General features: G+C 35.7%; 1 protein-coding gene across 32 annotated transcripts in view; it reads right to left on the bottom strand.

Annotated features, from left to right (window-relative positions):
- COX7B2 (cytochrome c oxidase subunit 7B2) overlaps positions 1–14,032 on the bottom strand; it is a 130,537-nt gene that overhangs the window by 105,856 nt on the left and 10,649 nt on the right. For 10 of the 32 annotated variants that reach the window (XR_013533131.1, XM_035293766.3, XM_054253383.2 and 7 more), the window contains exons 2-3: positions 13,623–13,753; positions 6,052–6,182 (exon numbers count right to left, since the gene is read on the bottom strand). The exons of 16 other annotated variants lie outside the window; for them this stretch is intronic. The gene's annotated coding sequence lies outside the window, so the exon portion shown is untranslated. The remainder of the gene's footprint in view (positions 1–6,051; positions 6,183–13,622; positions 13,754–14,032) is intronic. 6 more of the 32 variants (XM_054253387.2, XM_078367262.1, XM_035293760.3 and 3 more) reach the window with 2 other exon arrangements.

Here is a 14,032-nt window from a genome sequence, read left to right as displayed (position 1 = left end):
AAGGAGAAATAGTATCTACATATATATGTAATAGTGCAGGTGGATAAATAAACATATAAACAAGTCCCAAATGAAATATATAGTCTTCTACAGCTTAATATACCTGTATTTTGTATGATTTTTATAGATTTGTATTTGTGCAGTCCCTTACTGTTTTTTGTTTATGAAATGAATAAACATATCCCGTTCTAGTAAAGAAACATCTGCTGACCAGCAATTATGAGCAGGATTTATACCTCCATGTTTGACATCAGATGCAAATACAGATGTAAATATGAACAAGATATACAACCTTTCTCTTCTCTTCAACAATTTTAAAATCTAGATTAAAAACATCAAAACTAGCCTTGATTACTCAGAAAACAGGTGGTTTTTTTTTTCATTTATCTCAACATTTAATTCTTCCAGTGGATGTGGAAACTGCAATATATAAGGCAATGACTTTTGAGTAAAGGTTAGTTTTGAGTAACATTCAATCATCACTGGCCAAGTCGCAAGTCTATCTAAATTAGGCTTTTCCTAAATTCAGTTTCCAGGTCACGAGATTTATTTTTCATGTTGGAATAAATGTATTGAATCAACTATCGAAAATTTCACCATGCAGCCATTTTACTGTCTACAAGCCAATGATGAGGTTGATTTTCAAAACAGAGGGGTGAAAAGTAAGCATTTTGGAAGAAGACTGATAACCCATTATATTAATCTTCACTTGCCTCAATGACTCTGAAGACAGGCAAAGAAACTGCCAAAGCCACTTATGGCACATATACACCATGGAATACTATGCAGCCATAAAAAATGATGAGTTTGTGTCCTTTGTAGGGACTTGGATGATCTGGAAACCATCATCCTCAAGAAACTGACACAAGAATAGAAAACCAAACACCGCATGTTCTCACTCATACATGGGTGTCGAACAATGAGAGCACGTGGACTCAGGGAGAGGAGTATCACACACTGGGGAGAGTTGGGGGGGCCTAGGGGAGGGAGAGCTGGGGGTGGGAAGGGTGGGGAGGGATAACATGGGAAGAAATGCTGGATATAGTATGCCCCTATGCAACAACCCTGCATAACCTGCACATGTACCCCAGAACCTAAAGGAAAATAAATTTAAAAAAAAAAAGAAGTCAACAGGGATCACCTAAAAAACTCCATATGCCAGATTCTTCTGTATAAAATGCATTTATAAAAGCACTCTAGGACAAAATATAGAAATCAAATATGGAGACCATAAAAAATGTATTTTAATTGATATATCACCATTGTATACACTTTGGAGTACATGTGATATTTTCAAACATATATACAATGTATAATGATTACATTGGGGCCACTGAGATATCTACCACTTCAAACATTATCTTTGTGTGGGGAACTTTATAATTCTTCTCTTCCACCTGATTTGAAGTATACAATAAGTTATTAACTGTGATTTCCCAATTGTACTATCAAATACAAGAACATATTCTTTCTAACTTATTTTTGTACTCATTAAACAACCCCTATTCTTACAAGTATAATTAATTTAGTCCTTTTTTGAATATTGTGATGAATATAAGCTCAGAAAAGTAATTTGTTCTAAAAGGATTTGATGTAAATCTTAAACTTTGACATAAGAAAAGCAACTAGTTTCTTTAAAAGATCCCTGATTAAAAAATAAAAATGTCACAATATATGCTAAAACAAAACTACAGGAAAGATAAAAGAAACTAAACATGAATTTTTTTCTCAAACAGAAGTAAGCAGAATCTCAGAATCTATTTTCAGCCTTTCAGACAGTAAATTGGTGAAACCAGAAGTTCAATATGCGAAAATGCCTTTTCACAGATTTAGGGAACACTTGATTAAAGGAAAAAGAAAACCCTTATGTATACATGAAGGAGTCCACCTACTGGACAGAGCTGTTAATTGGTGTGGAAAACAAATCACAAATATATTTTATACTCTACACAGGACGCTTCTCAGCAACATAAAATATAAAGGCCTTTTAAAAACAAATTTATTACAATTCTAACCATTATGTCTGCCTCGGGTTAAGGAAGGCTCAATAAAAATCACATAGGAAGAAAGGAAAAAGCGAAATAAGAGAGGGAAGGAATACCATTTCTCCTTCCTAATCTTCCCATTTGTTTTCTGAGAAGCATTTTAAGGAATACATATTCATGTACATTTTCTATTGAAAGATACTAGTATCCTAGCTTTAAGGATATGGGCAAAAAAGCAAACAAATTCATTTAAGAAGCAGAACTTTATTTTGTCCTAGCTGGTTTGACAACTATGAGAAAACAGAAAAAGATCACCTCACGACCTTCCTCTGAATACATCCTACTACCCAGGGCTCAGATCCTGGAGGATTCTTCTACAATCATGCACATAAATCTACTTTAAAAAGTAAATATCCTATACAGAAACAAGACAATCAAGTTATATTTGGCAATGCATCCCAACTAGGCAAGTAGTCTTACTACCTGACTAGCCCCCAAATTCCCTTATTTCTGCCAAATTAGACTCTGCACCCTGCAAGCAGTCTGCAGAATGAAAACAAAGTTAGGAATTGGCCATGGATTCCGTTGTCATCTCCTGGACATGCTTCACTCCTATTCGGAGCCATTAATCAAGCCAAAACCAGTAGGCTGCCATCCCCTACTGAAGGTATAGATACTCAAAATGAAAGGCCAACTTTCTCTGCTGACACAACTCTTAATGACTCAAATATCTGGAAAACAACATTTTGCAGTGATGATCAGGACTTCACTGATAAGCAATAAGTCACGTGGTGTGTACTGTGCATTAGGAGCTCAACAGGAGAAGCAAAGCACTGTCCCTTAGAAAGGCCACAAGAACTCAGTGCTTTCTTTTGAGGCAAAGACTTTTGCATCTCACAGTGGTGCCTTCATCTAATAGTGCATTCAACCAAGACTTGACAATTATGAGAAATAAGCCACATTTAAATCTTAGCCCAGCCAATTTTCTATTTGTAGCTTGTTCGTGCCCATTAAGAATTTAATAATTTTTTAATATTAGATTTGTTTTATAATCAAAAAAGTAATTCATACAAGCTAAATAATGGTGTTGGGCAGGGGCAGATTATGTTTCTTCTTAAATATTTTATTGCATTGATATTACTATTGGGTTTTTATAATTACTACAATCCCAATTCCATATCTTCCTCTAATCCCCCACTCTATATACCACCAACACCACAAAACACACACCAACAGATATCTTTAAGTGTGCAGTTATTTATCTCTACCTCCTAGTGTTCCTGCAATGATTATATATTAGGTAAAGTGTATATTTTAAAGTAGTTAAGAGTGTAACTGGATTGTTTACAACACAAAGGATAAATGCTTGAGGGGATGGATACCCTATTTTCCATGATATATTATGCCTTGCCTGCCTGTATTGAAACATCTCATGTACCCCATAAACATATACACCTACTATGTAGCCACAAATTTAAATTTAAAAAACAATAATTATAAATAAATAAAATCTAAGGAAAAAAATCCATTTGGTAGAACTATTTAAACCACCTTTATAGATGGTTCTCATATTTTGTTGTCCCACTATGCTTTATTATCTACATTTCCTCTGGCTAGGACTTTTAGCAACTGGTCTGAATCTCAAACTGTAGCCTACAATAAACCTGTCACCTATTCCCTGGATGTAGGTATAGTCACAAAGCAGTCTAAACATTCAACTCTTCTCCATGTAGACTAGACTTAACACCACAGAACTACATTCTTCTTGAAGTCAGGGATACTCTCACACATTTTAACTCAGGTTTCATTGATTAAATTCTGTTTTCTCTGGCTTGTCTAAGCAGAAATAATTGACAAACAGCGGAGCAAGACAGACAAGGCTGCCATCAACACTGTGTCTCAAATATTATCCACAGAGAGAGGCGAGACAAGTATGAAAAGAGGGCAAGTGCACACTCAATCAATAGGCAATGGTAATGTGGATAGAACAAAGTCCATAATTTTCAAATAAAAGGAATGCCTCTTGAGGAGTAGCTCAGAATGAGGGCAAAAAGTCAAATTCTCTCAGCTTTTTAATTAAGTTTACTTAGTACAGGAACAAAGGTACTCAGTAAATATTGTTGGCTCACCACAATGACACACACACACACATGCACACACACACACACTAAAACTGATATGAAATTCGTCTAAATGTTAATAACAGTTGTTTCTCAGGAGTTGAATTTTTAGTACTTTTCTGCATTTTGGTACAGTTTTTTTTGTTGTTGTTTGTTTGTTTCCTAATGAATCTAGTGTAGGTTACTTTTATTATGAGAGAAAAAAGAATGACTTATCCCAAAAAGAAACATATGCCAGCAACTTGAATGGGAAGAAACTCATCTAAGTATTGACACCTCTAACCTACATGGCCAGCTGAGCTCAGCTCCAGAAATAATGGATCTAATAATAATGAAGAAAGCAGACAGCAGGCTTAAGCTCTCCACTGAGCAGAATCTGGAATGAGTCCTAGAGCTTTATGTTACTCTAGTGTGTCTGAACAGAAAAGTAAGTCTAGGCCTTCCTTAGTGCATGCTATGTTTTCATAATCACAAGAATTTGGCCTCTTTTCTAGTAGAGATTAGCTGCTAAAAGCTGGATCTGGCAACTACATGGGGCTGTGACAGATTTAACTATGGCCATATTGTTTTTGCCTACCCCAACAGAAAAGGCACTGCTGTAAAGCAAACTGAGCCTCTAGAATACAACTGATGCTTTATTAATTCATTACCTAAATATTTATTGAAGGACTATTTAGTTCCTATGTCACAACATTTTATACTCTTGGTATTCAAAAGAGGACAAATGAAACACCTAAGCAATGTCTCTTCCCTCATAGATCTTACATTTTATGAGGTGATGTAGGCAACAAAAATATAAGGAAAAATAGAGAAAGAATGCTACTTTCAGGAGGATATTCAGTGAAGTTTTTTTAAAAATTTATTTATTATACTTTAAGTTCTAATGTACATGTGCAGAATATGCAGGTTTGTTACATAGGTATACACATGCCATGGTGGTATGCTGCATCCGTCACCCCATCATCTATATTAGGTATTTCTCCTAATAAATAATGAAGGAAGTGAAAGGACAAACCATATGAATATCTGGATAAAGATCATTCTAGACAGAGGGACTAGAAAATGCAAAAACTCTGAAGGAGTGTTCTTAAAGTATTCAGTTACAATGCTTGGAGAACAGTAAGGAAAGATACAATAGATAGTCTGGAGACAGACAATGAAATGCTTTGGGATATAAGGACTTTGGATTTTAATCAGTATAATAAGTCACTAGAGAACTTTGCATAGAGGATAATAGCATAGTTACATTTTAAATGGATCTTTCTCGTCATGTGTAAAACAGAACTAGATAGAGGGAAGATGAAATATAAGGGGTTGAAGGATAAAGCAAGAGTCTAGGCTACAGATGATGGTGTCTTGATGATAGTGGTGACAGTGGAAATAGGGAGATGTGGTTACATTCAGAATAAACTTCAAAAGTTGTAGAACCAACAGTTTTGATGATGATGTGAACCAAAGGGTGACAACAGGAATTATGTTAAAATTTCTCACTTAAGTGAGAAATTCTCACTAGATATTACTATTTACTTGAAGGAGAATATTATGGGAGAAACAGATTTGGCACACTGAATAAAGTATTCAAATGTGTATATATCATATTTCAGTAGACATTTGAATATAAATCTGAACTTCAAAGGATTCAAGGCAGAACTAGAACCTGAGGAATCTTCTGTATACAGATGGTAATTAAAACATAATATAGGAAGTGAACATGTTTAAACAAGAGAAAAGGTCCAGGGACAGAGCCCTGAGACTTCAACATTTAGAGGTCATAATGAAGAAGATCTAGCCAAAAATATTGACAGGAAGCAGCAATGAGACAAGGGGGGAAGGTAAGAGAACAATGTCCCAAAAGTCTACTGAACAACGTTATCTAACAGAATGCACTTTGAATAACACTTCTTAAAGTTTCCATGTCTTGTAGAATGCTAGTGAAAACAAATTACCTTGAATCAAAAGGAAGTTTCCACATCCCTTTGAAATATATGTAGTAGACCAGTGAATTCAGTGTCATCTGATTTTTGGTAAGTTTGTTTAGCCCTTCACCCACTTTAGCTTCTTGCCCATCTCTTCAAACCTGTGTCACGAAGCAATAATAGAGGATTCATAAAAAGCTGAAGAGATAACAGATGTTTCAGGGAAATACATACTGTAAGACAAGCTTGGTTGTGAACATTGTAAAACAAAATTGAATTGCAGGCATACTATTCTGATACAATGAAGAGAAAATGACCCTCAGATCTAAGTAGGTTTCTTTTGGTCCAGCTCTGTGCAAAACATATATTATGTATTTACTTATTCCCTTACTTTTTCACCCTGTTCAGATAAATTTACTTTTAGCTATTGTTAGATATCCTTGAGGAGAGGCAATCCTAAGAACTATACTGGAGTACAACCCACAGGTTCCACAGAACAAACTGATCAACATGTCGATGTCAAAGAAAAGGTGAATCTTTCTTCCCAAAGGAATCAAGGATTCCCTCTTGCTAATGACAATAGCCTGTGAGTCTTCCTGACTTTTTAATAACTGCTGGGACTACTGGTACCACTGCTATAGACTATGGTATAGACCAAAAAGAAAAGAAAAGCAGTATTACAGTGGTTTATTCAACTATATTGATGTGTTTATAAAGTTAGTGTGGTAAGTCCATCAGACATGTCACATGAGATAGTATATATAGACAGTATAGATAGATATCTTTTGAATCATTGTCATGTATCTTTACTTCTATTATCCGTGATGAAATTCATGACACATTTTACATGAGGTCTGTATTAGCTTGGCCATGATAAAGAAACTGAAGCGTGTAGTGACATGTATTATTTGCATATGAGTTACTTTAATGACCTCCCCATCAACTTATACGGAAGATAATGCCTGGGGTACTTGAAAAGGTTATTTACTCAATAATGCTTGACTCTTTCACCCAAACCCTTGGGCTTCATCCCCATATAAATTTTCATGATCAGAAAAAAATGACTCCTTATCAAGAGAGAAAATAAAAGTAGCCTCAATCTCTTCAGAAAATAAGAAGTGGAATAGGTCATTTTATGTCTAGACTACTAGCTATTTTGACTTTTGTTGTTTTGGAAACAATTATTTTCATGGACTGATATAATTTCGCTGTGTCTCCACCCAAATCTCATATGGAATTGTAGTTTTTATATTTCTCACGTGTTGCAGGAGGAACCAAGTGGTAGATAACTAATCATAGGCAGATTTCCTTCATGTGGTTCTCATGATAGTGAGTAATTTCTCAAGATAACTGATGGTTTTAAAAGGGGCTTCCCCCTTTGCTTGGCTTTCATTTTTCCCTCTCCTGCTTCCCTGTGAAGAGGTGCCTTCTGCCATGATTGTAAGTTTCCTGAGATCTCCCCAGCCATAAGAAACCGTGAGTCAGTTAAGCCTCTTTCCTTTATCAATTACCCAGTCTCAGGTTTTTATTCATAGTAACATGAGAACAGACTAGCACATGGACAAATGGAGTTAAGGAATGCCTAGATAAACTATTAAACAGGTTTTGTGGATATGGGACTTCCTAGAGCCTTAATTATGGTAAGTATATTGTGAATGACTGAGAGGAATATATAATATTATGTTTTTCAAACTTACTAGGCTATAAAAATTTGTTTCTTTATAGCATTTTACACACAAGTGGTCTCCTTTATACCAGCCAGTTGAAATTCCCTCCACTGATAAGCTACACATACTTCACTGCTGAACTGTTCACACTGTGTTATAAAATATCCATTTGCACTAGCCTGTGAGCTCTCTGAGGGCAGAAATGCCTCCTTCATTCCTTTATTCTCTAGACCCAGCACAATGGCAGAAGGAAAACACTAAATATATGTTGAACAAATACATTCAAGCCTGAATAAGTTAATGAATTATTGAATTAATTAAAGAGCTCTGTTCATATGGCTTTCCTTCATTTTCAGAGTGACAAAGACCTGCCCAAGCAGGGCCAGCTGCTGCAGCAACTATTGCATCAATGAGAGAATAAAAGGAAATGTCGAACTGCTAGAGTTTTCCAAGGCTTATTAATGGACAAGAAGCAATCTAAGTGAGAATCCATGGACAAAGTCAAAGATGTGGCATTTCCAAAAGCATGCAGCCAAGCAGAAGAAACTTTTCCAGCCGAACAAAAAGTGCCAATCCTTCTTCTTTAAAAAAGTCAAAATTATCTTTCTCTTCTCTCTACAGACAATTACACAAAATGTTGTCACATGAAAGAATTGAAGAGTATATAGCTAAAAAATGTAAGAAAAAGAATTATCCAAACACAAACAACAGCCAAGCCAAGAGCCAAATCAGAAACTCAATCTCATTCATATCTGACACAAAAAGAGTAAAATACCTAGAAATACAGCTAACCAGGAAGGTGCATGATTTCTACAATGAGAATTATAAAAACACTGCACAAAAAAATTAATGAAGACAAACAAATGGAAAAACATCTCATACTCATGAATGTGAAGAATGCATATCATTACAATGACCACACTGCCCAAAGCAATTTATAGACTCAATGCTATTCCTTTCAAACTACCAACAATGTTCTTCACAGAACTAGAAAAAACTATTTAAAAATTTATATGGAACCAAAAGAGGGCCCAAATAGTCAAAGCAATCCTACACAAAAGGAACAAAGCTGAAAATATCATATTACCTGACTTCAAACTACACTATGGGGTTACAGTAATCAAAAGAGCATGGTACTTGAACAGAATAGACAACCCAGAAATAAGGCTGCACACCAATAACCAAACCTGTCAAAAAGTAAATAAAGACACCCTATTCAATAAATGATGCTGGGATAACAGACTTTTACACAGAAGATTGAAGGTGAACCCCTTCCTTGTATTATATTCAAAAATCACCTCAAGATGCATTAAAGATTAAATGTGAAACCCAAAACACTAAAAACCCTGGAAGACAGCCTAGACAATGCCATCCTGGATGTAGAAATGACAAAGGTTTCATGACAAAGATACCCAAAGTGCTACAACAAAAGCAAAAATTGACAAGTGGGATCTAATTAAAATTAAGAGCTTCTGCCCAGCAAAAGAAACCATCAACAGAATAAACAGACAACCCACAGAATGGGAGAAAATATTTGAGAACTATTCACCTGACAAAGGTCTAATATCTAGCATCTTTAAGGAACTTAAACAAATTTATAAGCAAAAAACAACCCCATTAAAAAATAGATAAAAGAAATGATCACTTTTCAAAAGAAGACATACATGCGTCCAAGAAGCATGTGAAACAAAGGTCCATACAAGTGATCATTAGGGAAATGCAAATCAAAGCTACAATGAGATAGCATCTCACACCAGTCCGAATGGCTATTTTTAAAAAGTTGAAAAATAACAGATGTTGGTGAGGTTATCAAGCACTTGTTGGGAGTCATGCTGAGCAACTGTTGGTGGAAGTGTAAATTAGTTCAACCACTGTGGAAAGCGTGTTGTAATTCATCAAAGAGCTGAAAAACAGAATAAACATTTGACCCAGTACTCCCATCATTGGGTATGTACCCTAGTGTATATAAATCGTTATTTTATAAAGACATATGTATGCCCATGTTCACCGCAGCACTATCTGTAATAGCAAAAACGTAGAATCAACCTAAACGCCCACTGATAATAGATTGCATAAAGAAAATGTGGTGCATATACACCACAAAACACCTTGAAGCCATACCAAAGAATGAGATCATGTCTTTCGGAGGAACATGTTTGGGGCTGGAGGCTATTATCCTTAGCAAGCTAAAGCAGGAACAGAAAACCAAATGCCCCACGTTCTAACTCATAAGTGTGAGCTCAATGATGAGAACTCATGGACACGAAGAGAAAACAGACACTGGGAACTACTTGAGGGTAGAGGGTGGGAGGAGGAAGAAGAACAGAAAAAATAACTATTAGGTATTACGCTTAGGACCTGGGTGACAAAATAATCTGTACAACAAACCCCCATGGCTACCTATATAATAAACCTGCACATGTATCCCTAAACCTAAAATAAACGCTTTTTTTTTAACAAAGTATTATTAGGAAGTTACTTAAAAATTACTTGTATTTCTGCAGTTTTTTGATTTGTCATTTTCCTGTGTATTTACACATTTAGTTTCTTAATTTATATACATTGTTCTGTATTTTTCAAAGCCCTAAAATTATATGATCTTCAGTTTGCACCAAACCCTGATCACCTAAGGGAGAAATTCAGTAAAATTACTTAGCTAGAAAATAATTACAATTAGACTTGAAGCCTTATAGGTCTCAAAGAGTTATTTCTATTGCATGTTCACCACTTTTATTATCAGTTAAACCTCAGTATGGATTAATTTCATCCCTTCTTGAGAATAAATAAATTTGGAGGGGAGAAAAAAATCAAGGAGGTTTCTGGAGAAGGTGATATTATTAAACACACAATGCACAGGCAACAAGTATCTGAACATTAACTATTCCTACTTCACAATTTTGCCAAGACTTGTGCCCCTGGCCTCTTGTTATATAGCTGACTAAAAATGATTATTTATGCATATACATGACTATAAACTCATATTTTATTCTTACCTTTCTGTATCTATAAAATTGACTATGGTTTCACAACTGGCATGCCCATGAGATGGTCTAATGGGGAAAAGGAAAATTCGGCAATGCACTCTTTGTTTATGGAAATCTCTACCTCAGAGGTACCAACCTACTTTTATTTCTAGATGTTTTTTTATCACTGTAGCAGTTATGCTATCGGTAGATCTACCCAGTGGCAATTTTAGGACTTATATATCCAATAAATGCAATAAATAATTAAAGCCAGCATTAAGCATACTAATAAGTCTACATAATTATTTCCTGAAACAATTACACCAGCACTGTAAAACTGTTAAAATAGGCAAGCCTATAAGATTTGATCATTTTTCTAAAAGACTCACAGTTGCTAGTGGAAAAACCTTCCTCTGGGGACTGTTTTCCTGGTTCATTTTGTACCATGTTAAAATTAACAAAAAGAAAGAAAACAAAAGAACAAGATTCCTTAATAGAAGTAGACTACAACACACCTCAGACACAGTTTTGGACAATGAATATTGTATTTTTTGCCAATAGCAGGCAACAGGCATCCTCTACTTTTGTTAATGCAGTTCAGCTGCTATGACAGACAAAACTGAAAGAGAAGTAGAATGTGCTTTATCATCTGTAGCCGAATTTCAATTTTCTCTTTCAAGTACAGTTGAATGCATTTTCTTTGCAACCCAAAGACAGAAGATCTTGATTACTGTTGCAAGAATAATCTCAGCCTTTGTGTGAAAAAGATAAGAAAATAAATAGTCTCTCTGGATGATGTGCCAGCTTGTGAACTTACAAAACAAGATATATTCTTGGAGGTAGGGAAATTAAATTAAGGTGAAATAGTATACCCATTAAAATGACAATTGAAGGCTTGTTTTGTAAGCTATGGCTGGCTTCCCAATTGTCCTGTGTTAGCCTCACCCCAAGGGCACAGACAACAGAACCAGAAACAAGCAGGGTCAAGACAGGGGCAACTGTCTGGGAAAATAGGTCACTCAGGCCGAAGGCCCTGTCATGGAACTGCTAGCTCTTTTGTAAAGTAAAGATTACAACTCCACCACCACCCATGTCTCAGGTCTTAAGAAAGAAAAGGAATTGATATCTCTCTAGATTTCTTCTCATATTTATCCACATCAAAAAATATCAGTCCAACACCAGTTCAGCTGGATTCTTTCTCTCTGTCTCAGAAGAATGCTAAGTCTCCTCTTGAGTATTAGGACAAATTGTATTTCTTTGAGTCACCTTTCCTTTACTTTCATTCAACAGACAACATTTTAATTGTTGCTAATAAAAAGAGTACCTCATCATTCCCAATATGATCAGAAAAAACAAAATTAATAACTAGTCTGTTATTGTTCTCTCTCAAGTATTCTGTAGCATGGACCCCTCAGGATACCACAGCTGTCAACTAAGCACTGCTCTCCCATCCCTGTCCATACTTCCATCCCTCCTTCCTCTCTAGTTCTCAAATTAAAGAGCCCATTCCCAATTCATCTGACAAATCAGTTTGCAATAATGATGACAGTGGCTTAAAGTGTATGTTTACATGGACACAAGAGGTCCCCCACTATACACTTCACCCCTATCCTGCATCATACTTTAAGCCAGAAAATTAATGAGAATTTAGCAGACCTCATTCTCTATTACCTCACATTAACTCTGGTATTGTTAACCACATTAACTTGACATTACTATTTCCTCAGCTTCCCTAACTATGCTGGCTATGTTCTCTGATTTCCACCTCTCTGTTTCTCCTTCTTACTCTCTATGGACTTCCTCTAAGTTTAACTTTTGGCCTTGTAACCCAAAAGGCTTATTCATTCTTATGACTGCTGTCACCTTTAGGTTGGAGAAGTCTGAAACTGTATGTCCTGCCCAGAATCCCAGTACTATATATTCAATGTCTAAAGCGATTTTTCTCCTGGATATGGTCATTGGCCATATCTAAATATGCATAAAAATTACCACACTGACACCTTCCCTTCCAAATTTATATTATTTTCTCCAAATCCTCAAGTTATCTCTGAATTACTTATTTTATTCCATTCATAACTTTGTCTACAAGTCTACAAGAACTTTGGACTCTTCTTCTGAATCGTCTTCTCCAAAAGCCAAACCTATATCAGGTGCTCTTATCATTTACTCTTGAATTATTCCAGTATTTCCCTAATTGGCCATCCTGATTCAAATTTCTCAGCATCTTTCCACTCAGTTTCTTTTTTTCAGACAGGGTCTTGCTCTGTCACACAGTCTGGAGTATGATCATTGCTCACTGCAACCTCAGCCTCTCAGGCACAAGCAATCCTCCACCTCAGCCTCCCAAGCAGCTGGGACTACAGGCATGCACCACCATGCTTGGCTAATTCTTTTTATTTTTTGTAGAGATGGGGTCTTGCTGTGTTGCCCAGGTTGTTCTCAAGCTCCTGGGCTTAAGAGATCTACTGGCCTCAGCCTCCCAAAATGCTGGGATTACAAGTATGAGCCACTGTGCCCAGTCTGCTTAATTTAATTTGATGAATATTCATAAAATATTGTTTCCCATTATTTCACATCTGTGTTTAAAAACCTGTTGATGCTACATTTTCTGTAGCATCTGATTTGAACTCCTTGGTCTGGCCCAATATCCATTTCGATATAGCCTTCTGTTCCCAAATTATAAAATTAGATTATCAAATTCATTGATAGAATTAATGAATGAACACAGTGCACTATAAACCTAGTATAGTGTAAACTCATGAAAGAAGGGGCTATTCATCACCTCTTATTCGTTCAGTGCTGTATTTTACTATGGTAGAGAAAAAAATAACAAATATGTTCAAGAAATTATCTGAGTTCTTATAAATCCCCATATGTGATATGCTGTCTTCTTTACTTACCTATTATACAAAATCAGATCCAACTCATTTCCCTCTTTCTCTACTAAAAAATATCAGTTACTCCAACCTACCTGTATTGATCCCTCTCCTCTTTCAACTACTATAGTTTAAAAATACACTATACTGTACTGTATCCTAGTAATTCCATCTGTAGCAGTTTTTGTTTCTCAAGCTAGATTTCGATATCCATTTATTTGAAAACCTGTAACAATATTAGAAAATAAAAAGAATGTGAAACCTTGTAACTAGAATCTAAAAGAAGAATTAAGAAAGGCAAGTAAGTAAGAGAGCATATAACAATTGGGTTTAGCTACAGGAAGATGAAGATTCAGTCTTAATTCCTAGGTATAAAACCCTAAAGAAAATGGAAATCTAAATGCAAGTCAAGAATACCAGCTTAACAAAGGGTGTGTGTGTGTGTGTGTGTGTGTGAGAGAGAGAGAGAGAGAGAGAGGCATCTGTGCATTTATGTATGTGTGGG

This window comes from Callithrix jacchus, chromosome 3 (genome assembly GCF_049354715.1).
Source record: "Callithrix jacchus isolate 240 chromosome 3, calJac240_pri, whole genome shotgun sequence".
NCBI lineage: Eukaryota > Metazoa > Chordata > Mammalia > Primates > Cebidae > Callithrix > Callithrix jacchus.
This window is presented reverse-complemented; position numbering and strand designations above follow the sequence as displayed.